General features: G+C 43.4%; 1 non-coding gene and 1 pseudogene across 1 annotated transcript; both read right to left on the bottom strand.

The window, feature by feature from the left end:
• Nucleotides 1-507: 507 nt before the first annotated feature.
• LOC129487123 (U2 spliceosomal RNA) lies at nt 508-698 on the bottom strand. The gene has a single exon (XR_008659239.1). It is a non-coding gene; the product is annotated as a U2 spliceosomal RNA (small nuclear RNA).
• Nucleotides 699-10,640: 9,942 nt separating this feature from the next.
• LOC129485690 (hsp90 co-chaperone Cdc37-like) lies at nt 10,641-11,850 on the bottom strand (annotated as a pseudogene).
• Nucleotides 11,851-25,478: the final 13,628 nt, after the last annotated feature.

Raw genomic sequence — 25,478 nt, 5'->3', positions numbered from 1 at the left:
TGGGATAGCTTGCTTCTCATTTGAGAGAGCAGGACAACCAGAGTTCCTACTCTCTTTATTGAAAGTTGGAGGTAGGTAGTATGACTTTCAGGTCATGGATGTGTGTTTCCACTTTGCCACACAGCTAGCGTTATCACATAGCTAGTGTTGGATCACTAGCTATGTGATAACAACAAAAGCAATACAAATAATAAAAACAATACTGGTAATTTCTTGTGCTATTGTTATATGGTAGACATTTTACTCATATTTTTATACTTTGTTCTTGCAAAAAGACTTAAGAGATAGGGAAATTATTATGTCTAGTTTCTATATAGGAAACGTGAGTCAGAGAGATTAGTGTGCCAAGATTACCTGGTGAGTAATGGGCAGAAGGCTAACTATGGAGCCTTTGTTTTTAACTACTATATTATACTTCTATTGGGACTCAGAAATTGATACTTCAAAGTATGGCACTTTGGCATGCTGAGCACTTTAAATTAAAGGATTAAACATAAAAATATCCTGGAGAGGTGCGTCATTCCTGGAGGTACTGCAATACCAAGTCAGTGTGTGGAGTGGATGGAGCAGGCTCCTATTCTATCTCCCTGCTCCAAAAATCCATTTAATATATTGCCCTTGGATAGAGGACATATCAAATATTAAACTGATAAGAACAGATACTACCCTTGATCTTAGCCAAAAGGTCGAGAAGCAATAAATTAAAGGATGTCAGAAGGCCTCAGAAGAAATCTCAGAACCAAGGTCTCTTAGATTTTCTGCCTTGCTGTCTCTTACCCTTCATTCTGTCTTGAAGCAAGTCATAGAAACCAGAATTCCTCTTCCCCAAGGTGGGTCATAGAAACTAGAACTTCTCTTTTCCAAAGCCAGCCATAAAAACTAGAATAACTAGTGTAAGCTTTCTTTACTGTTCTGGCTAGGAGCTGGCCATAAAGAAATTCTCTGGCTTATCCTTGTACAATATTAGGTCAGAAGACTGTTATTCCAGAGGGGTCCTGCCTCATCCATACGTAGGAGGAAGAAATGCTACAACAGAGAGGGCAAGAGGAATCTGCATAGGCCTCCTTGGGCTTCCCCATGCAGTCTATTAGCATTGGGTCATACTCTTTTAGTCTAATCATATTTCTACATGGCTGTCCATTTTTCATCCAATCAAAGCATAAAAATGGACAGCTCGCCGGGCACGGTGGCTCAGGCCTGTAATTCAAGCACTTTGGGAGGCCAAGGTGGGTGGATCGCCTGAGGTCAAGAGTTTGAGACCAGCCTGGCCAACATGGTGAAACCCCATCTCTACTAAAAATACAAAAATTAGCCAGACATGGTGGCAGCCACCTGTAATCTCGGCTACTCAGGAGGCTGAGGCAGGAAAATTCTTGAACCTGGGAGACGGAGGTTGCAGTGAGCTGAGATTGTGCCACTGCACTCCAGCCTGGGCAACAAGAGCGAAACTCTGTCTCAAAACAAAACCAAAACCAAAAACAAAACAAAAACAAACCGGACAACTTTCCCTATGTCTTTGGATGTTCGTTCTGAAGGCTCCTGTGTCACATAAAACTTTGATTAAATAAATTTGTTATGCTTTTCTCCTGTTAACCTGTCTTTGTTATAGGAGTGTCAGCCGTGACTCTTATGATGGGGAAGGAAAAACATCACATCTTTCTGTCCCTACACTTTTCTCCCAGCACTCAATTGCCTGGTCTTTCTTTTTACAAAACGAAGACTCATGATTGTTCTGACACCCTGCTTCTGTTTGAGAGGATCAAATGAGATTGTGAAGGGGAAAATGTCTTGAAGACTATAAAGTAGCAGAAAAATATAAGCAATTATTAAGTTGGACATGCTAGAAGAAAGAGAGCCAGAGAGACGGCGCCCTGGAGTGAGAATTAGACTTTGACCTTCAACAAAAGGGCTGCCCTGCATGTGCTGACAGCCCAAGCTGGGAACCCGGGTCCTTCTTCCACCGCTGTCAGAATGGCAGGGTCAGGGGACAGGCGCCAGGCCTGGGCATCCAGGCGTGAGTGGCAAGGCACTCTTCACTAGAGTCTCTGGGCAGATTCACTCAGAGCTTGACCTTTTGAATGTAAAACACTTGTCAGGTTGCCAAGTGCCAGCCAGTCAGGGAATGGATTCAGCCAGGAGAATAATCTTTTTGTGGCTTTCTCAGGGATGCTTGCTCTCTGACTGTGGCCTACAGGGTCTCTTTTGGAGAGAAATGGCTTCTACCAAACTCAGGGTATACCTGGAAACTGGAAACTCTCCACTATCTGGTTGGTGTTTCTCTCTCTCTCTCTCTCTCTCTCTCTCTCTCTCTCTCTCTATGTATGTATGTATGTGTATGTGTGTGTGTGTGTGTGTGTGTGTGTCTGTGTGTGTGTGTGCATATATATATATATATATATATATATATTTCTTTTTTTTTTTTTTTTGAGACGGAGTCTCGCTCTGTGGCCCAGGCTGGGGTGCAGTGGCGTGATCGCAGTTCACTGCAAGCTCTGCCTCCTGGATTCACACCATTCTTCTGCCTTGGCCTCCTGAGTAGCTGGGACTACAGGCACCCGCCACAACGCCCAGCTAATTTTTTGTATTTTTAGTAGAGATGGGGTTTCACCATGTTAGCCAGGATGGTCTTGATCTTCTGACCTCGTGATCCACCCGCCTCGGCCTCCCAAAGTGCTGGGATTACAGGCGTGAGCCACTATGCCTGGCCTTTTTTTTTTTTTTTTTTTTTTAAGAGACAGGGTCTTGCTCTGTCACCCAGGCTGCAGGACAGTGGCATGACCCTAGCTCACTGCAGCCTTGAGCTCATGGGCTCAAGCAATCCTGCTGCCTCGGCCTCCCAAAGTGTTGGAGTGACAGGCACATACCACTGCACCCAGCCTCTCAATTTTTAAAAACCTTGTCTCTATTTTATAAATGTGATGCTTTCTATAATTTGTATTAAAAGACATAGTTATACACGTTTTTCATTGACTATAAAATGTTGTGATTTATCTGAATAAGTATTGTCCAATGATATTCCTTACCTTTCCCTCCCCCACCCCAATTCTAGAAAAATCTCTCTGAGTAGGACCAGGGGACAAGGAATGCTTGTTCTCTTGGGAGTCATTAATATAAATACTATGGTTATAGAAGTGTCTTACTTGATGCATTTGGACAAGAGAGTTCTGTGAAAAAGTAAAATAGGGGACTGTTCTATAAACTTGTTATTATTATTATTATTTTTTTATTTTTAGTAGAGACAAGGTCTCACTCTGTTGCCCAGACTGGTCTTGAACTCCTGAGCTCAAGTAGTTTGCCTGCCTCCATCTCCCGAAATGTTGGGATTACAGGTGTGAGCCACTGCCTCTGGCCTATAAACTTGTTATTGATGGAAAGTTTTCCTTTAGGAGCCAAGCCACAGAGGCTAACATAAGTTAGTGATTTTCAATTATACTTGTACAGCCACTGACTACTACCTAGACTGTGAATTCACATCATGGTTGCTTAAAGGTTTACAATTCAATTGTAAAGTGGCTATAAATGCCTCCCATCTTGGATTACATTCCCTTTTGCCTCCTGACTTTGCTCCTCCTTCTATCAAGTGCTTTGGGAGGCTGAGGTGGGAGGATCAAGTGGTGAAGGTGGCCCACACCTGTAATACCAGCACTCTGGGAGGCTGAGGCAGGCGGATCACTTGAAGCCAGGAGTTCCAGATCAGCCTGGCCAATGTGGTGAAACCCCATTCATCTCTACTAAAAATAGAGAAATTAGCTGGATGTGGTGATGCATGCTTGTAGTCCCAGCTACTCAGGAGGCTGAGGTATGAGAATCGTTTGAACCTGGGAGGCAGAGGCTGCAGTGAGCTGAGATTGTGCCACTGCACTCCAGCCTGGGAAACAGAGCAAGACTGTTTCAAGAGAAAAAAAAAAAAAAGATGAAGTTTAGTTTATTTACCTACTTCTTGAATCTTGAATCTGGGCTTGGACATATGACCTGCTTTGGTCAAAGGAACATTAATGGGAGTGAAGCCACCCTAAACTTTCCAGTCCCAGCCAAGCTTCCAACTGACAGCACAGATTTGCTAAGCTGACCCAGCCCAGAAGAACCGCCCAGCAGACCAATAGAATCGAGAGACTTTGGCCAGGCGCAGTGGCTCACGCCTGTAATCCCAGTGCTTTGGGAGGCTGAGGCGGGAGGATCACTGCAGGTCAGGAGTTAGAGATCAGCCTGGCCAACGTGGTGAAACCCCATCTCTACTAAAAATACAAAAATTAGCTGGGTATGGTGGTGCATGCTTGTAATCCCAGCTACTCGTTAGGCTGAGGCAGGAGAATCTCTTGAGCCTGGGAGGCAGAGGTTGCGGTGAGCTGAGATCCTGCCATTGCACTCCAGCCTGGATGATAAGAGCGAAACTCCACCAAAAAAAAAAAAAAAAAAAAAAGACAGAGAGAGAGACATAATATGTTTGCTGCTTTAAGCCACTAGGTTTTGTAGTATTTTATTATATAACAAAGCAAACTGATTTAAATTCTAATTTTAAAAAATTTTCAATTCAAATTCTTAGTCTACTAGAAGGGTTGGGAAGCTAAGACCATTGGGCTGGCTCTCTGTTTTTGTAAATAAAGTTTCACTGAAATGTGGTTAATCTGTCACGTATATTCTTTTTTTTTTTTTTTTTTTTTTTGAGACAGAGTCTCGCTCTGTCGCCCGGGCTGGAGTGCAGTGGCGCAGTCTCGGCTCACTGCAAGCTCCGCCTCTCGGGTTCACGCCATTCTCCTGCCTCAGCCTCCGAGTAGCTGGGACTACAGGCGCCCGCCACCGCGCCCGGCTAATTTTTTGTATTTTTTAGTAGAGACGGGGTTTCACCGTGGTCTCGATCTCCTGACCTCGTGATCCGCCCGCCTCGGCCTCCCAAAGTGCTGGGATTACAAGCGTGAGCCACCGCGCCCGGCCTCACGTATATTCTTTCACTTCTTTTGAACAATGATTGAGTAGTTGCAAGAGAGGTTGTATGGACCTCAAAGACAAAAATTTTTGCTATCTGTCCCTTTAAGAAAAAGTGTGGTTATCCCTACAGAGAATTGTTTGTGCATTTGTAATTGTTGTACAGGAGTTCTTTTTTTTTTTGAGACAGAGTCTGAGTTCAAGCAATTCTCTCACTCTGGCCTCCCAAATTGCTAGGATTACAGGTGTAAGCCACTGCGCCCAGCCAAAACTTTGCTTATATTTTTTATGTAAAAGTTTTGTTTTTGTAATCCCAGCACTTTGGGAGGCCTAGGCAGGCGGATCACAAGGTCAGGAGATTGAGACCATCCTGGCTAACATGGTGAAACCCTGTCTGTACTAAAAATACAACAAATTAGCCGGGCGTGGTGGTGGGCGCCTGTAGTCCCAGCTACTCCGGAGGCTGAGGCAGGAGAATGGCGTGAACCTGGGAGGCAGAGCATGCAGTAAGCTGAGATCACGCCAGTGCACTCCAGCCTGGGCGATAGAGCAAGACTCTGTCTCAAAAAAGAAAAAAAAAAAGTTTTGTTTTGACATTTATGTCCTTATTACATCTGAAGTTGATTTTTGGATATAGTGTGAGGCAGGAATCTAATTTCTCCTTTTCCAAATGGATTACATTTTTAAAAGGTGCTTCATTTCTTGAAGTTGTTCCTTTCCCCAGTGATGTGACATGCCACCGCTGTTGTGCATCAACATTATGAAATGCGTGGGTTTGTTTTGAAGCTCTCCATTCCATTTCCTTCTCTTCCATTCCACTCCATTCATCCCATTTGTCAATTTATCTGACCTTGCACCAATATGATTATATTTCTACAGGTTTATAATGATTATAAAGTATTATTATAGGTAATTACTATAGGCTTATAATACTGAATTACTAATTACTATAGGTTTATAATACTTAATAAAGTCATAATTACTATAGGTTTAGTATACTTCCTGATAGTTTGTGTGGCAAGTCCTCTGCCCTGCTCTTCTTTGGAGGATCCTAGTTATTCTTTCTCCTTTCCTCTTCCATATACATTTTGGAATCATCTTATCAACTTCCATGTAAAACCCTGTTGAAGTATTGTATTGAATCTGTAGATAAATTTGGAGAGAGTGCATATCTCTACAATTTTGTCTTTCTACCCATGGACATGGTATATTTCTCCTTCTATTTAGATTTTAATATCCTAATAAAGTTCTATACTTTCCTCTGTAGTTCTGACATATCTTTAGTTTTTTTTTCTATGTAGAAAAAAGGTATTTTCTTAACTATTGTAAATGGATTTTTAAAAAATTATATTTTATAATTGTTTCTGGTATATGGAAATACAACATAAAAATATTGATTCTATTGATAAGTTTATCTTATATTTCCCTACCTAGCCCTGGAGTCCACCATTCTCCAAAGAGCCTTGAGAGAATGTAGGCTCCTCAAAAAATGAAAAGTAGAACTTCCATATGATCCAGCAATTCCATCTCTGGATGTACATCCAAAAGAATGGAAATCAGTATATCAAGGAGATATTTGCACTCCCATGTTTATTGCAGCACTATTGACAATAGCCAAACTGTGGAATCAACCAAAGTGGCCATCAGTGAATAAATGGATAAAGAGAATGTGGTATATGTACATAATGGAATATTATTCAGCCATAAAAAGAATTAAATCCTGTTATTTGCAGCAACGTGGATGAAACTGAAGAGCATTATGTTGAGTGAAATAAGCCAAGCATAGAGAGATTGCATGTTCTAATTCATATGCAGGAGCTAAAAAAGTGGATCCCATGAAGATAGAGAGTAGATTGGTGGTTACTAGAGGCTGAGAAGGGGAGGTGGGGTGGGGAGGGAAGAAAGGGAAAAAAGAATATAAATGAATTTATTACCACTGAACTGCACACTTAAAGATGGTAAAAATGGTAAATTATTATTATTTTTGAGACAGAGTCTCACTCTGTTGCTCAGGCTGGAGTGCAGTGGCGCGATCTTGGCTCACTGCAAGCTCTGCCTCCTGGGTTCACACCATTCTTCTGCCTCAGCCTCCTAAGTAGCTGGGACTACAGGCGCCTGCCACCACGCCTGGCTAATTTTTTGTATTTTTAGTAGAGACGGGGTTTCACCGTGTTAGGCAGGATGGTCTCGATCTCCTGACCTCGTGATCCACCCACCTCGGTCTGCCAAGTGCTGGGATTATAGGCATGAGCCACCGCACCCAGCCAAAATGGTAAATTGTATATGTATGTTTTACCTCAATAAAAAAATTAAAAATGTGAAAAAAATACTATAACCAGGCTTCTTGCTGAACTTTAATTCTCATGATTTGTCTATTCTATTGAGTTTTCTTTTTAAACAATCATTTAATATACAATTTAGTATGGATTTATTTTTTCTTCCAATTCCTAAAACTCCAATTTCTTTCTTATATCTATATCTATATTGGCTTAGACCTTCAGAATGTGAATAGTAGTGGTATTAGTGGGATCTTGTCCCACTCCTGATTTTAAAAGGAATGATTTTAGCATTTCCCCATTTAGAATAATGTTTGCTCTAGATTAATTATAGATACTTCTGTTCTTGTTGGTATGTTCTCATCATTCTTTGAGCCCTTCCTTTCTTTCTGGAACAAAAAATGTTTCAAGTTTATCTTATATTTCCCTACCTAGCCCTGGAATCTGCCATTTCTCCAAAGAGCCTTGATTTTCTTAAGTGGAGAATGGTATGTAGGAACCAAGATCCGGGCACTAGGAGTACTCACTGATACTGGTATGTCATGCTCCTTCCTAGGCCATCTTAGTGGATTGAGTGGACACATACATACGTATATATTTATTTCTCTTTATATTAAAAACCATAAGTCCACACCAATATCTCCAATTCCAATCCAACATCAGATTTATTTTTGTCCTCCTCTTTTCCATATTCGTAACTTCCTCCAGTGAGAAACCTGGTTCCCATTATCTTAGATGTATTCAATTATTTGCCCAATTCTCCCTCTATGTAATCAAAGTCTTGTAGCGTAGGTCAGAAGCACATGAGGAGGAGAGGAAGGAGAAGGAACAGGGAAAGGAAACAGGAAGGAGGGAAGAGAAGTGTGTGTGTTTTTTTTAAATCTTTATTTTACAGAACCATCTTCCCTCCCATACAAATATGGGAGAAAAAAAGATGCAGGGCATGGGACGGGAGAAGTGCCCCAGAAACAGTCCAATTTAATCTCTGTAGCCTGGGGTGGAGCTGAGTGGCTGGTGGCCAGTTGGCTCTTCCGCTTGTCTCCTACGTGGCTCCTGACAGCTTTTTAAACCTTAATCTCCCTCGTTGTTAAAGAAAACCAGAGCTGGACAGTAGTTCAAGTGGTAAAAACAGATTTTGTTCAGTATTATTGCAACAGGGAAAAAGAGCCTTCAGGATAGAATTGGGTTGAATTCCAAATACAGCAGGGGCAAGTGGGAATTTATAGCCAATGAACAGGGTAGGCGGGTCAGTGGATGGAAAATTACTAAGAGAAAACATCAGTGATAAGGGAGATTCTGACTGTACTGACCTAACCAGGCTTCTTGCTACAGATAGACCAGGGTGATCAGACAGCAGGGGGATGGTGGAGGATGAGAAAACAGGTTAGATGGCAGGGGTGATTAGACATGCGGGATGGGGGAATTCTATCTAAACCAACTCAGCAGGATTCTTGCTAAAACTGGGCAATGTAGAGATGGACACGGTAGTCCAAAAGTCAGGCCTAGGTGAAAAAGAGTTCAGGGGAACCTGAGTAAAGTTTCGTTGAGAGGATCTTTATCATGAGTTTGGAGGCAATACTTTTGAAGGCCAGGGAGGTGCCAGGCATGCATTTCCATTGAACTCTGAGAGACTGCTGTGGGAATGTGCACACCTCCACCTTCCGCTGCACAAAGCCCTCCTGGCCTGGCACACCATGCGTGCACAGCAGCACCATTTCTTGCTCAGCTCACCCTGGCAGCTGTTTGTGTTGAGCACCTTGCCAAATTCCCACGTCATCTCATTGGGCTCCATGGAGCCTGAGATCTTCATACTACATATAAAGTGTAGCAAGTATAGCTCGGCCTCTTTAGGTTTGAACATCTCCACTCAGTTTTTTTAGGTTCCTTTTGGTAAACCTGAAACAAAGATGCCTCTGTATAAACTTGAAGGAAAACTTGCTGTTTGTGGAGAGGGCTCCAGGCTGCATGGGGGACTGGCAGGCACATTGGCTATGCCCCTGGCTTCTGCCCTATCTCCAGAGCCTGTTGAGGATCCGCCTTGCTCCTCTGAATATTCTTAGTGCAGCAATTTTTAAGGACTGAGTTGTGTCCCCCATGTCCCCAACATTCATATGTCACAGCCCTGATCCCCAGCGTGACTGTATTTGCAGATAAGGCCTTTAAAGAGGTGATTTAAAATTAAGGCCTTTAAAGTTTAACTTAAAGTTAAGGCCTTTAAAGTTTTTTTTGAGATGGAGTCTCGCTCTGTTGCCCAGGCTGGAGTGCAGTGGCATGATCTTGGCTCACTCTGCCTCCCAGGTTCAAGTGATCCTCCTGCCTCAGCCCCCCTAGTAGTTGGAATTACAGGCACGTGTCACCATGCCCAGCTAATTTTTGTATTTTTAGTAGAGATGAGGTTTTGTCCTGTTGGCCAGGCTAGTCTTGAACTCTTGGTCTCAGGTGATCCACCTGCCTTGGCCTCCCAAAGTGCTGGGATTACAGGCGTGGGCCACCGTGCCCAGCCAGGCCTTTAAAGTTTAAATGAGGGCATAAGGATGGGGTCCCAATCAAACAGGACTGGCTTCCTTATAAAAACAGGAAGAGACACCAGGGATGCATGGGCACAGAGAAAAGACCATGTGAGGACACAGTGAGAAGACTCTGCAAGACAATGAGGGTGGCCTCAGAAGAACCTAACCCTGTTGGCACCTTGATCTTGGACTTCCAGCCTCCAGAACAATGAGAAAATAATTGTTGTTTAATCTTCCAGTTTGTGGTATTATGGCAGCCCTTGCACACTAATACAGCAATTAAAGGTGGGAATGGTAGGCTCCCTGAAACTCATGCTTGGGGCTGGCAGGGACCCTGTGCTATACCTTGGGGGATGGGAAAGTGTGCTGCTGTTGGTCAGATCAGCCAACGGCTGGGGATGCAAAGGGATGGTGCAGACCTCCAGCTTGGACCTCTTGTAGCCCAAGAGCAGATCGAAAGGCACCACCTTGTTGTACCTCTGGCCCGTTGCGAATCTTTTTTTTTTTTTTTTTCTCAAGCATCTGAAATCCTTTATTGGAACATAATTGCTTTTTGCCAAATAGAAGACACAGAAAGCAGATGAACAGTGAAAACAGAGCCCAGTGACCAGAGCCAGCCCCTTGGTTGGGGACCCTCCCCTACTACCTGGTGGACCAGCCTGGCGACCTCTGCCCCTCCCCAGACCCCGGGCCTTTGGCATAATGCTGATGAGGGGCTGCAGGCAGTGAAGCCCCTTGACTCAAAGCAGAGATTTGAATGGGCACTGGAAAGTGGGACAGTGGAGAGGCTAGGGAGGGCTGGGCGGGCCTGCCGGCCGGGCCAAGCAGCACAAGTGGAGGAAGCCAGGAGCGGGCGAGATGGCATCTATCCGTTTTCTGAAAAGGGACGCATAGGGGCCTGCAAGCAGGTGGTGGTGGCAGCTGGGGTGGGTCACACGCCGACATCCTTCTCATCACTCGTCTTGGGAACAGCTTCCAGCAGCGGGTCCCGGGGACCCACCTCCTCTCCCACTTTGGCCTCACTGGCTTTAGAGTTGGGGATCCAGAGGCCGGAGTCAAAGCAGCACTGCATGTGGTACTTGGCGTCGGTGGGGTCCGTCTTCCTGATGGCGTCTTGCAGCATCTGCACGTCTTTCACATCGAAGCACTTCTGGAGTTCCCCAGGGAGGGACTCGTAGACCTCAACGGGGTCCAGGCCGCCAGAGCCGAGCTGCTTCTCGCGCTCCTCCTCCTCATACTCCTTCATGGCCTTCTCGATGGGCAGCTTGGCACGGCCCCGCACATGATCTTTGAAGGATTCCAGCTCGTCGTTGAAGCCCTCCACGTACTGGCGATCGGCTGTCCTAATCTCAGTGAAGAACTGCCAGAAGCAGGCCCGGGGGTCCACCTTCAGGCTCTTGGCCAGCTCCAGGATAAACTGCATGATGATTGTCTGGGGGACCACCGGCTCCATGAGTGCACATTTCTCCTCCACCTCTAGATTAAAGCACCAGATGACCAAGTAATTGGCTGTCTCCTCGCACACCAGGTGGACGTTGTCTGACAGGTACTCTTGGCCGTCATCCCAGTGGCGAGCATGCCAAAGTGCTTGGTCTGTTTCTCGTAGTTTTCCACGAAGGTCTTGTGTTTCTTCTCCCTTACCTCCTCTGAGTCCTCCTCCGCCTTCTTGGGCTTGGTGTTGACCATGCTTTTGCTGAAGCCATCTTTGCTGAGCATGTCCACGTTCCAGGGCATACTCTTCTCCTTCCTGTGCATCTCCTCCAGCTTCTGCTCCCAGCTCCGACCCTCCTTGCACAGCTGCTGCGCCTGGGCCTGCAGCTGCTCCAGCTCTGCCTTGCCACCCTCCTTCAGTTTCCTCTGGCAGTCCTGCTCCTTCAGTTTCCTCTGGCACTCGGCCACCTTCAGCTCCTTCAGTTTCCTCTGGCACTTGGCCACTTTGCACTTAAAGTCGTGGCAGCCCCTGTCCAGTTCCTCTTCTACTTCTGGAATTGTTGCATGCGCTCCCCTGGGGCCTGGTGCCACCCGTGGAAGAGGCTGGCCGTGCCGATGTTGGGGTGCGTCTCGTCTTCATCAACAGACACCTCTATGTGGTCCCACATGCTGTAGTCCACCATCTTCCCTTGGCAGCCCAGCCCGCTCTGGCTCGGGTCGCCGCAGCAGCAGCGCTGGAGACTCCCAAGGCAAGTCTGAAATCTCTTCATGTGTGGAAACTACGACACCATCAACTCTGTCCTTGTGGTCGTAAAATGGCTCCACGTAGGGTTTAGTTCATCTTTATGAGAGATATGGAATACATTTATCCATGGAGCATTCATTATTTGCTCCAAAGTGTCTCTCTTGCTGGAATTGAGAATGAGAAATTTCTTTTATTTATTTATTTATTATACTTTAGGTTTTAGGGTACATGTGCATAATGTGCAGGTTTGTTACATATGTATCCATGTGCCATGTTGGTTTGCTGCACCCATTAACTCGTCATTTAGCATTAGGTATATCTCCTAATGCTGTCCCTCCCCCCTCCCCCCACCCCACAACAGTCCCTGGAGTGTGATGTTCCCCTTCCTGTGTGCATGAGTTCTCATTGTTCAATTCCCACCTATGAGTGAGAACATGCGATGTTTGGTTTTTTGACCTTGCGATAGTTTACTGAGAATGATGATTTCCAGTTTCATCCATGTCCCCACAAAGGACATGAACTCATCATTTTTCATGGCTGCATAGTATTCCATGGTGTATATATGCCACATTTTCTTAATCCAGTCTATCGTTGTTGGACATTTGGGTTGGTTCCAAGTCTTTGCTATTGTGAATAGTGCCGCAATAAACATACATGTGCATGTGTCTTTATAGCAGCATGATTTATAGTCCTTTGGGTATATACGCAGTAATGGGATGGCTGGGTCAAATGGTATTTCTAGTTCTAGATCCCTGAGGAATCGCCACACTGACTTCCACAATGGTTGAACTGGTTTTTAAGCAGGTTTTCACCTTCCATGAACAAGTAGAAGTGAATATGATACATTCCACTCTGTACTTCATCCTACAGCCCCTTGAAGTCCTGTCCATCAAAGGCAGGGATCCATTGACCAGTGCATAGAAGCTGACTCCTGAAATCCATGGTGGGTCCATCATACTTTTGACAATGAAGAGTTCCAGGGCAGCAAAAGGGATAACCGGAAGATAACCACCTTGTAGACAAAGGCGAATTTGTTGCCGATGCCAAAGTCTGCAATCTTGATGTTCATGTCAGCATCCAAGGGCAGGTTTTCTGCCATATATATATGTATATGTGTGTGTGTGTGTGTGTGTATATATGTATGTATATGTGTATATATATGTATCTGTGTATATATGTATATGTGTGTGTGTATATATATATATATTTTTTTGAGACAGAGTTTCACTCTTGTTGCCCAGGCTGGAGTGCAATGGCGCAATCTCGGCTCACTGCAACTTCCACCTCCCAGGTTCAAGTGATTCTCCTGCCTCAGCCTCCTGAGTAGCTGGGATTACAGGCAACTGCCACCATGCCCAGCTAATTTTGTATTTTTAGTAGAGATGGGGTTTCTCCATGTTGGTCAGGCTGGTCTTGAACTCCCGACCTCAGGTGATCCACCCACCTTGGCCTCCCAAAGTGCTGGGATTATAGGCATGAGCCACCACTCCCGGGCTATATACTGTTTTGAGATGGAGTCTTGCTTTTGTCACCCAGGCTGGAGTGCAGTGGCATGATCTTGGCTCACTGCAACCTCTGCCTCCTGGGTTCAAGCAATTCTCCTGCCTCAGCCTCACGAGTAGTGGGTATTACAGGCAACTGCCACCACACCCGGCTAATTTTTGTGTTTTTAGTAGAGACAGGGTTTCACCATGTTGGCCATGCTGGTCTTGAACTCCTGACCTTAGGTGAACTGCCTGTCTTGGCCTCCCAAAGTGCTGGGATTACAGGTGTGAGCCACTGTGCCCAACCATCTGCTTTTGAGTCTCTATGGACAACAAACTTCTGGTGACAGTAATGTACAGCAGATACTATCTGGCGGAATTTGACTTGGTCATCTTTTTATCAAGCAAAAGGGGCTCACTGCCCAATGTGCTACAAGCCAATGCAATGACTCCAGGTTTTGAGGAAAAGCAAAGCTTTTTGTTACAGGTTGACCAATAAGGAGATAGGAGTCCAGCTCAAATCTGTCTCCTTGTGGTGGCTTTAAGGCAATATTATTAGAAAGGGTTTGGGGGTGAATTCTGAGATTAGCAGGTGGTTGGTGGAAGGAAAGGGGAGGTCTGGGAAGTCCTGCAGCGTACGCAGCTATCTCTTCACACTTCCTCATGGGTTGCATGTGCAAATTTGGGAGGAGTTAGTATGAAACATCTGGTGGAGATCCAGACTGCAATGTAAGCAACCTTGTTTTCACAGATTCCATTTGGCCATGTTGGTTCCAACCAATTTCAGGCAATTTTTAAATCTCATAAGCAGAAAGAATTTCAGCAATTCAGCAAGTTATTTCTTATCTGCCATCTTGTAAACTCAAGAATTTCTGTTAGTCACTGGTTTGTTGAACTCTTTGGGGCACGGTTTCACTCTTTTTCTTTCACACTTCCATGAGGCAGGAGGACTCTTCTCCAGCAGTGTAGTCCGTGACAAGGAATCCTGTTCTCAGTCTCAACCCCTTCAAATAATTTCACCGCGATGGGATGATTCTAAGCCTTCATGCTTTTTACTTCGCAGGATCGTCTCTGGAAGCTAGAGGAATTCTGTTGAGTCTGGTCAATGATCCCTCATGGCTACATATTTCCCAGTAAGGATGTGCCAGGCCAGCTTTGACAGGCAAAGGTACCCTTGATGATGGTGTTGAGGAGCTGGTGTTTGCTAACATGGGTGTTCTCAGCCCAGATGGACAAGAGGCCCTACCGTACATTGGACTTACTGCTGGGCTTGAAGGCAGAGAGCCCCAAGGTCAGCTTAAAACTGAGAAAAGCTAGAGAGAAGCTTGGTCTAGATCACCTCAAAAGAAAAATCACTCCCAAAGACCACCTGACCAACTGATCTTTATAATGGGATCAAAATACAATGCTAAAGTAAAAATAAACAAAAATCAAATACTAACAAAATTTTTTTAAATGAGGAAAACAAGGGCTGGGCGCCTTGGCTCATGCCTATAATCCCAGCACTTTGGGAGGTCAAGGTGGGCGGATCACGAGGTCAGGAGATTGAGACCATCTTGGCTAACACAGTGAAACCCTGTCTCTACTAAAAATACAAAAATTAGCTGGATGTGGTGGCGGGCGCCTGTAGTCCCAGCTACTAGGGAGGCTGAGGCGGGAGAATGGTGTGAACCTGGGGCGTGGAGGTTGCAGTGAGCCGAGATTGTGCCACTGCACTCCAGCCTGGGTGACAGAGCGAGACTCTGTCTCAAAAAAAAATAAAATAAAATAAAATAAAATAATAATGAGAGAAAGGAAATGAATAAAAAAGAATGAGAGAAAGAAAAAAAAAAACAGTCTGGGTGCAGTGGCTCACACCTGTAATCCTAGCACTTTGGGAGGCCGGGGTGGGAGGATTACTTGAGCTCAGGAGTTTGAGACCAGCCTGGGCAACATAGTGAGATCCCATCTCTATTTATAAAAATTAAAAAAGAAAAAAGAGAGAAAAATAAAAAAGGATAAAGAAAAAGAAAACAATGAGAAAAATAAAAGTAAAGAAGACCAAGAAAAAGGGAAAAAGGAGAAAACTAAAAAAAGAGAAAGAATACAAATGGGAAAATGAGAAAAAGAATAAAAAAAAGAGAGAGCAAAAGTTAATAACAAATGAAAAAGACAGAAAGCCTACAATGCCAAAAAGAAAACAAGTAAGCTTTGGGCAAAATCCCTTAGGTCATTGAAAACCAGACTCCTGAGCTAGAACGCCTGGAACCCTAAGCACAACCAGGGACTTATATACGTGCCTGGAATTCTAGAACAGTGGCTTCTTAGGAGGTCATAGCAAGAAAGGGACCTATCATGGCTGATGATAATCCACAGTGGTTTCCTCATTTTTTGGTCTCAGGAAAGCCTTACTCTTTTTTTTTTTTTTTTTTTTTTTGAGATGGAGTCTTGCTCTGTCACCCAGGCTGGAGTGCAGTGGCGCAATCTTGGCTCACTGCAAGCTCTGCCTCCTGGGTTCACGCCATTCTCCTGCCTCAGCCTCTCCTAGTAGCTGGGACTACAGGCGCCCGCCACCACGCCCAGCTAATTTTTTTATATTTTTGGTAGAGACGGGGTTTCACCGTGGTCTCGATCTCCTGACCTCGTGATCTGCCCGCCTTGGCCTCCCAAAGTGCTGGGATTACAAGTGTGAGCCACCGCGCCTGGCCGGAAAGCCTTACTCTTAAAAAAATTTTGAGAACCCTAAACAGCAACAGCTTTTCCTTTATGTAGGTTATAGATACTGCTATTTGCCTTATTAGAAATTAAAACCTATACGATGCTTCAGTGGCTTTTTCATTTCTAGCTCGAAAAGCTATAACAATTTTTGGCTTATTATGTTTTCAAATGTTCAAATATGTGGTGATTTTTAATTTATCTTTTTATTAGTTTTAAAATTTTATTCATATTTTAGTCTGTATCTATAATAAAAGGACTCTGTATAAACAAAAATTACTAAAATACCTTTCTAAAAACAATAATTCCTCAATATTAACATCTTTTCAGTGTTAAAAATTTTAATTGTCCCATATATTTTGAATTAAAAAATTTTATTTTATTAAAAAATTTTGTTTTCATTTATTTATTTATTCATTTTTGAGATAGGGTCTCACTCTGTCACCCAGGCTGGAGTGCAGTGGTGTGATCTTGGCTCACTGCAACCTCAGCCTCTCAGGTTCAAGCAATCCTTCCACCTCAGTCTCCTGAGTAGCTGGGACTACAGGTGTGTATTTTTTAGTAGAGATGGGGTTTCACCATGTTGGCCAGGCTGGTCTCGAACTCCTGGCCTCAGGTGATCCACCTGCCTCGGCCTCCCAAAGTGCTGGGATTACAGGCGTGAGCCACTGCGCCTGGTCATTTTGAAATTTTTTGTTTTTCAGATTGTCTATTCGAATCAGGAACCAAATAAGGTCCAAATATTGTGATTGATTGATATTATGTCCTTTAAAAGGCTTTAAAAATCTATCAGTTTTCACTTTAATCTCCTTTATAATTTATCTTTGAGAAATCCAGATTGTCAGCATCCTCCTCTTTGGAGTTTGCTGATTGTATTCGTGGTATAGATTAACCAGTTACTCTGTACTTTCTGTACATTGATGGTTGAATCTTGAGGTTTGATCAGATTTAGATGTGAATTTATTTTGGTAAGACTCCTTCACGGGTGGTGTTCTGCTCTTTTATTAGGAGCCACATGAAGTCTGAGGAGCTCTCTTTTTGTGATGTTAGCAGACTTTCGTTCTAATTTCCTAGATCTATTAAATCATGATCAGTAACATGATGGTTAATTTTAGGTGCCACCTTGACTGGGCTAAGGGATGCCCCAATAGCTGGTAACATATTATTTCTGCAAATATCTGTGTTAGTGTTTCCGGAAGAGATTAGTATTTGAACTAGTAGATTGAGGGTTTTAATCTGTTTGTGCTGCTACCACAAAATACCTGAGACTGGGTAATTTTTAATTTTTATTTTTGTATTTATTTATTTATTTGTTTTTGAGAGAGAGTTTTGCTCTTGTTGCTCAAGCTGGAGTGCAATGGTGCAATCTCGGCTCACCACAACCTACGCCTTGCCTCCCTTGTTCAAGTGATTCTCCTGCCTCAGCCTCCCAAGTTGCTGGGATTATAGGCACATGCCACCATGCTGGACTAATTTTTATATTTTTAGTAGAGACAGGGTTTCACCATGTTGGCCAGGCTGGTCTTGAACTCCTGACCTCAAGGGATTGCCTGCCTTGGCCTCCCAAAGTGCTGGGATTACAGGTATGAGCCACCGCGCCTGGTCTATTTTTTTTTTTTTTTAAATAGAGATGTGGGGTCTCATTACATTGCCCAGGCTGGTCTCAAACTCCAGGGCTCAGGCAATGCTCCCACCTTGGCCTCCCAAAGTGCTGGGATTATAGGCATGAGGCTGTCGCACCTGGCCAAAATACCTGAGACTGGGTAATTTATAAAGAACAGACATTTATTTCTCATGGTTCTGGAGGATGGAAAGTTCAAGACCAAGGCTCTGGCAGTTGAGGATGTTTGGTGAGGCTGCATCCTCTAGACAGGTGGAATGCTGTGTCCTTGTATGGCAAAAAAGCTAACGAGCAAGCTAAAGACCTAGACAAATGCCATACAAAGCCTTTTTTCATAAGGGCCTTCATCTCTTTCACATGAGAGCAGCCCTCGTGGTGTAATCACCTGTTAAAGGCCTGTCTTTTAATACTATTACCTTGACAACCCCTGGATTTTGGAGGGGTTGTCACATTCAGACCATAGCACTGAGTAAAGAAGATCCCCCTCCCTCATGTGGGTGGGCAATGTCCCATCGGGTGAGGGCCTGAATAGAACAAAAAGGCGGGGGAATTGTGAATTCAATCTATCCGCTTGATTTGGGACATCCAGTGCTCTTGCTCTGCGACATTGGAGCTCCTTGTTCTTAAGCCTTCAGACTCAGGCAGGGATTTGCACCATCAGATCTCCTACTTCCTGTTTTTGGACCTTGGCACTCAGACTGGAGCTTATACCATTGGCTTTCTGGTTCCCAGGTCTTCAGGCTTGAATTAGAACTATACTGCTTGCTTTCCTGGGCCTCCAGTTTGCAGATGGCAATTTATGGAACTTCTCAGCCTTCACAATCATGTGAGCTAATCTCTCATAATAAATCTCTTTCTATAGATCTGTATATATCCTATTTGCTTTGTTTCTCTGGAGAACCCTGACTAATACAAATAGCAAAATAAGGCCAGTCGCCATGGCTCATGCCTGTAATCCTAGCACTTTGGGAGGCCGGGGCGGGCAGATCGCCTGAGCTCAGGAGTTTGAGACCAGACTGGGCAACGCGGTGAAACCCCATCTCTACTAAGAATACAAAAATTAGCTGGGTGTGGAGGCCTGCGCCTGTAGTCCCAGCTACTTGGGAGGTTGAGGCAGGAGAATTGCTTGACTCCAGGAGGCAGATGTTGCAGTGAACTGAGATCGTGCCACTGTACTCCAGCCTGGGCGACAGAGCAAGACTCCATCTCCAAAAAAGAAAAGGCAAAGTAATAAATCTATCATCCCTTCTTTAATTATTGGCTGGAATACTTTAACAAAGAGAAATGTGTCATCTATTGTTATAAACTTCTAACCCACTTAACTTGGGATGAGAGATGACTTTATGATTCCTGTTCTTGCAATAAAAGGTATTTTGAAAGATTCCAAATTAAGCCAAAGAAATAAATTGCTAAGAGAGGAATTTTGGCATCAGAAACATCACTTTAAATGTTTGAGGTCCTGAGAATATTTGAGGTCTTGTTATGGCTGAAATAATATAAAGTAAATAATCTACAGTGCTACCCACAGCCCTCAACAATGTGCCCAACTCGCAATACACATTCAGTACATATTAGCCATTATTAACATCATATAATCTAACCATTGCATTTTAGATGTGGAAAATTCGGGGTTTTTCATTTGTTCATTCAACAAATGTTTACTGAGCCCTTATTAAACTCTCTGAGGAGGCACAGTTCTAGGGGCTGGGGAAACCACAAAACCAAGTCTCTGAGTTTGTTGTGCTTTGTTGTGGGTTGTGGGAAATCTAAGAGGGTGACAAATGACATGAAGGAAATAAACAGGGTGATGTGTTAGTCCTACTGGGTGGGGCATTACTTTAGGTGGGGCGCTAAGATTGGGAGAAAGGAGCCCAATAGGTAGAGGTGTAGAAAGAGGACTTTCCACGCAGGGGATACTGCAAGTGCAAAGGCTCTGAGGTGGGAATAAGCTGGACATGTTCCAGAAGCAGAAAGGCAATCAGTGCGGTTGAGTCTGAATGAGCAGGCAGAAGGGTGGTAGAAGGTCCGTGTAGAGAGACAGGTGGAAGCAGAGATGAGAATCCTGTTTTTCTGGTGGCTTCTGCGTTGGTACATTTTGTATATCACTTTGTACGATTCTGGGGCCCACTTTGTACGATTTGCAGCTACAAAATACAGTGTTTTCAAAATCACTTTCCTCATCCTGCCTGTTTAGACCTGTGCCTTTTGAGAGCCAGTTCTGAAGCAGACAGCAGTTTCATGCTGCAGCTCAGGTTTTCTTTCTGGCAGCTTGCAGCCCCTGGTGTTTTCAGGGACCGCTGGTGAGAGCTGCTGATTTGGAGTTGAAGAGCCAGCCCCAGGGCCATTCCAGCTTCGTGCTCTGCCCTGACCTCTGGTGGAATCGGCCTGTTAAGACATAGACCAAGTGGGAATCTGGAAGTCCTTGCCTCCTTCTCCTATTTGGCTGGGAGTGTGCGATGTATTATGAAGGCCTCCAGCACCTCAGGTCCTCCTCAGGTTTTCGGGACCTTTGGAGGGACAAGATTTCAGACACTGCCATGGGATGGCCCAATGACTTTTGACCATCCAACACCTCTTGGCCTCAGGGATTGGCTCAGAAAGGGCACATGACCCAGTCTGGGCAAGTCAGGTCTTCCCTAAGCATTGGTACAGGGACCTTGGGAGACAGAGAATCTTTTTACCTGGGATTTGGAGTTATAATGTCCTCTTATACTTGGACTGCCAGTCTCCATCTCTTTGGCCACACGAAGGGAGGCTTCCTGAGAATTTAAATCAATACTGAGGAGGAAGGTGGGGTCTGGAGATGTGATGGGAGCCATCATTTAAGCTCCTGCTTCAGTTTGTGCTTAGACTGAGCCAATAAATAACTTTTTCTCTTAAGCTGGTTTCAGTTGGGTTTCTGTTGCTTGCAACTGGAAATCTCCTAATTACTATGTCAATCAGTGCTAGCCATCACTATTAGTAGTGGTAGTGATCAAAAGTAAGTTTGAAGTAGATATACAATGGCACTCTATGGCACAAACCACATTTGTCACTATATAGTGATCTGTTTTTCTGTTTCTATATGTTGGTCTCTCTCATTCCATAAAGGCAGGAACCATATTTGTTTTGCTCATCAGTCTAGCTCACTGTCTAGTTGAGTAAGTCCTCAATAAATACTTGTGGAATGAATAAATAGTTGCATGGCGATGTTTACTGATGTGAGAAGGTAACTTACATTCTCTAATACTACTGTAGCCATCTAGGGGAATGTGCTTATTCTTTAGCTAGTCATGCTGAAGGGTTTATGGGCAAAGTTGGATGATATCTGCTGCAACTTGTTGGTTCAGGAAAAAAAAAAGCATATCTATATGTGTATATCAATGACACAACCACAATGTGAAAGTTTAAGAGCTTTTAGCACTCACTACAACCCCATGGACCCATCATTCAGATTCAATAATGATCTGATGAGCCATCTTGTTTCATTTCTACTCCTACTACCTTCCTCTCTCTATAAACTTATTTTGGATTTATTTACTTTTGAAATAATTTCAAGCTTGCAAAAAAATTGCAAGTATAGTTTAGAGAATACCCAAATACTCATTATTTAAATTCACTATTTTTTAAAATCTTACCATGCTCCCTCATGTGCAATGTTTGTGTATATATATCTGAATGTGTTTACAGATATATGTGCATGTAGACATAAAATCGTTAATTTTTGGACCATCTGACAGTAGGCTGCATGGCTAAGGCCTCTTTACTTCATGTATGTGTATATGTGTGTTGAGACAGAGAGTACAAATACAGCAAAATGTTAACCGTTATTGAAATTAAGTGGTGGCTACAGAGGTATTCATTGTACTATTCTTTCCATTTCTGTGTATTTAAAAATTATCAAAATAAAAAATAGGAAAAGAAAAAATATTACCATTGTCTTGATGTACAGTCGTGATCACCCTGCTTTTAAGAAATTTCCAATCATGGCCGGGCATGGTGGCTCACGCCTGTAATCTCAGCACTTCGGGAGGCCAAGGCGAGCAGATCACTTGAGCTCAGGAGTTAAAGACCAGCTTGGCCAACTTGGTAAAACCCCGTCTCTACTAAAGATACAAAAATTAGCTGGGTGTGGTGGTGTGCACCTATAATCCCAGCTATTCAGGAGGCTGAGGGAGAAGAATTGCTTGAACCCAGGAGGTAGAGGTTGAAGTGAGTTGAGATCACGCCACTGCACTCCAGCCTGGGGAACAGAGTGAGACTCCATCTTAAGAGAAAAAAAAAGAAATTTCCAATCCCCGAATTATAGGAAATTTGGGGAAATTAGGGAAAAACTATTTGCATTATAAAGAAATGTTCATTTTCTGGGAAAAATATCTCCTCAAGTCTTCTTCAAATAATAGCAATTAAAATGATCCAGTGAAGGCATAGAATTCAGCTGTAGAGGAAATGAAATTAGCCCAAGAGAACAAATCTTTTCTTTCCCTTCTCCCTTCCTTTCTTCCTTCATTTTTCTCTAGTTTACTAAAATTTTTTAAAAAGCTCTTTTTTTTTTCAGATTATAAAGTCACTGTAAAAAAAAAGTTCAGACAATAATGAAAGGGATAAAGAAGACATTAAAATTATCCACGATGTTACATTCTAAAAATAATAGTGAAAACAGCACAAAACACTGTTCTAAACACATTCATACTTTACTAATAGCCCAAGGAAGTAGTTTCTACTATCATTCACATTTTACAGGTGGGGAAATTGTGGCACAAAGGGGTTAAGTAAATTTCCTAAGATGAAAGCCCAGCTCCACCTAAGAGTTGTAAGAGTTTGAATTTGAACTCAGGCAATCTGACTCTAAAACCTGTGCTCTTCACCACTATCCTACCCCACCTTGCTGAGAAAAAGGCACTTCAAACCCTTTGGTAAATATTCTTTTGTACAATTGTGCACTCTTGCTCACATACACACAAGTGCACACATACACAATCACACACATAATCATATGCATATACCCAGACATGTGCACATACATGTCACAAACACACATAAGAGCACATCCACATTTTACAAAACAATCATTTTATTTATGGCAGTTGACATGGTTAGGCTTTGTGTCCCTACCGAAATCTCATCTTGAATTGTAATCCCCCTAGTCTCCACCTGTCAAGGTTGGGAGCAGGTGGAGGTAATTGAATCTTGGGGGCGGTTCCCCTATGCTGTTCTCGTGATAGCGAGTGAGTTCTTAGGAGATCTGATGGTTTTATAAGCGTCCGGCGTTTCCTCTGCTTGCATTCACTCTGTCCTGCCGCCCAGTGAGGAAGGTTCCAGCTTCTCCTTTGCCGTCCGCTATGATTGTAAGTTTCCCGACGCTTCCCCAGCATTGTGGAACTGTGAGTCAATTAAACCTTCTTCCTTTATAAATTACCTGGTCTCAGATATTTCGTCACGGCAGTGTGAGAACAGACTAATACAGTGCTTCATGACTCACGTTTTACATACAAAAGTAGGCAGGAGAGTTTAATGAACCCCTGTTTTGAGTGAAACAATCAACTTTACTGTCTCCAGCACCTGAGAGGCCCGGATAGAAGAAGACCAGCAAGGGGACTACCAGCTTGAGTTCCTTTGTGGCGGCCTTGCTATCAAGGGTCAGATTGCAGGCACGGCTTCAATGATGTAACCACAGGGTGAATGTTTAGTTTTTAGCACTCACTACAACCACATGTGCCAATCACTCAGATTCAATAATAATTTGATGAGTCATCTTGTTTCATCTCTGCTTCCACTACTTTTTCTTCTCTATAGATTTTTTGGAATTATTTACTTTGCAATAGCTTCATACTTGCAGGAGTATTACTAGTATAGAAAATACCTAGTTGGGCCAGGTGTGGTGGCTCACGCCTGTAATTCCAGCACTTTGGGAGGCTGAAACCAGAAGGCGGAGGTTTCAGTGAGCCGAGGTTGTGCCACTGCACTCTAGCCTGGGCAATGAGAGCAAAACTCCGTCTCAAAAAAAAAAAAAAAAAAGAAAGAAAATACCCAGTGGGCGTGGTGGCTCACACCTGTAATCCCAGCACTTTGGGAGGCCTAGGCGGGTGGATCACCTGAGGTCAGGAGTTTGAGACCAGCCTGGCCAACATGGTGAAACCCTGTATCTACTAAAAATACAAAAGATTAGCTGGGCGTGGTGGTGGACACCTGTAATCCCAGTTACTTGGGAGGCTGAGGCAGGAGAATCACTTGAATCTAGGAGGTGGAGGTTGCAGTGAGCCAAGATCTCACTACTGTACTCCAGCCTGGGTGGTAGAGGGAGACTCCATCTTAAAAGAAAATACCAAATGCCCTTTATCCAAATTCACTAATTTTTAACCTCTTGCCATATATGCTTTATAATTCTCTCTCTGATTTGCTCTATATATTTATGTAGATAGCTGTATGTGTATATACTTGTGTATATATATATAAAAAATCATTAATTTTTGGGCCATCTGACAGTAGGCTGCATGGCTAAGGCACCTTTACTTCATACTTCAATGTCCGTTTCCTGGGAACAAGGATATTTTCTTACACAGCTGTAGTAACTAAATGGAGGAAAGTTAATTGATAACAATACTTACGTCTATGGTCCATATTCCAGTTTTGTCAATTGTCCCAATAATGTCCCTCATAATATTTTTTTAATCCCTAGTCCAGGATCTAGTCCAAGATCATGCATAACATTTGGCTGTCACGTCTTGTTGGTCTCCTTTCGTTGGAACTGTTCTTTAGCCTTTCTTTGCCTTTGATGACATTGACATTTTGGAAGAATAAAGGCTATTTATCTTATAGAATGTTCCTCAATTTGGGTTTATCTTAAGTTTTCTCTTGGCTATGTTCAGGTGAGGTCTTCCTGGCCAGAATGCTACTGGGCCAGGATGTTGTGTCTGTCTCAGGAAATCACATCTGTGGGTACACAATATCCATTGATGATGGTAATTTTCATCACTGGGTCAAGGTATTGTCCAGTTTCCCTGTGGTATGACATGCTTTTAAACATTTAATAACATATGCTATTTTTTTTAAAGCAAGAAAAGCAAGACCTACAGCATTATTTTTCGTTATGGTGGTATTGCTACCACCATTATCACCATCATCACATCACCATCATGCAAGACTTCTATGTTGGGTGCTGTGTACCTGCTTTACCTGCTTTACAACGAAATCACAACTGCTCTGTGAATAAAAGGAACATGTGGCTGAGTGTGATTAAGTAACTTGCCAAAGGCTGAATAGAGCTCAAACCTGGCTGGCTGGCTGTGACTGTTTTTTATGCAGTTCTCTAACTTTATATGTTTTGCTTATTTCTCAGTCTTAATCTTTTATAAACAATGCTGCGATGAATATCCCAGAAAACATATGTTTATGAGTTGTCAAAATCCCAGCCCTCAGGCCTCTAGACTCCATCTCTTCCTGAAATATTAATTTGATAGATATTCTTAGGTAAACAGAAATATATATCCTCGGCAGTAGGTCATCTTATAAAGCCACGCTGCCTGAGAATTGGAAGGGAGTCATCAGGTTGATCATTCTATCCTGGGCAAGAAACTTCTCTGCCGATGACTGAACAACAGAAATAGTTACCATAGTAATAACATCCCTTGAATACCTCCCTATATGTGAAGCACTTTTCCTTTGTGATTTTATTAATCTTTACAATAACTCTGTGAGGTAGATATTATTGCCCCACATTCAGATGACACGAAACACCTGGTGGCATCCCTGACAGATCGACGTAGTCACTGCTACCAAGTGTCTGTGAATGGGGAACTCTCTGCTTTGCAAAGT

The sequence above is a fragment of the Symphalangus syndactylus genome, chromosome 7, assembly GCF_028878055.3.
Source record: "Symphalangus syndactylus isolate Jambi chromosome 7, NHGRI_mSymSyn1-v2.1_pri, whole genome shotgun sequence".
In the NCBI taxonomy this organism is placed as follows: domain Eukaryota; kingdom Metazoa; phylum Chordata; class Mammalia; order Primates; family Hylobatidae; genus Symphalangus; species Symphalangus syndactylus.
The sequence above is the reverse complement of the archived record's forward strand: the minus strand, read 5'-3'. Positions and strand labels throughout refer to the sequence as shown.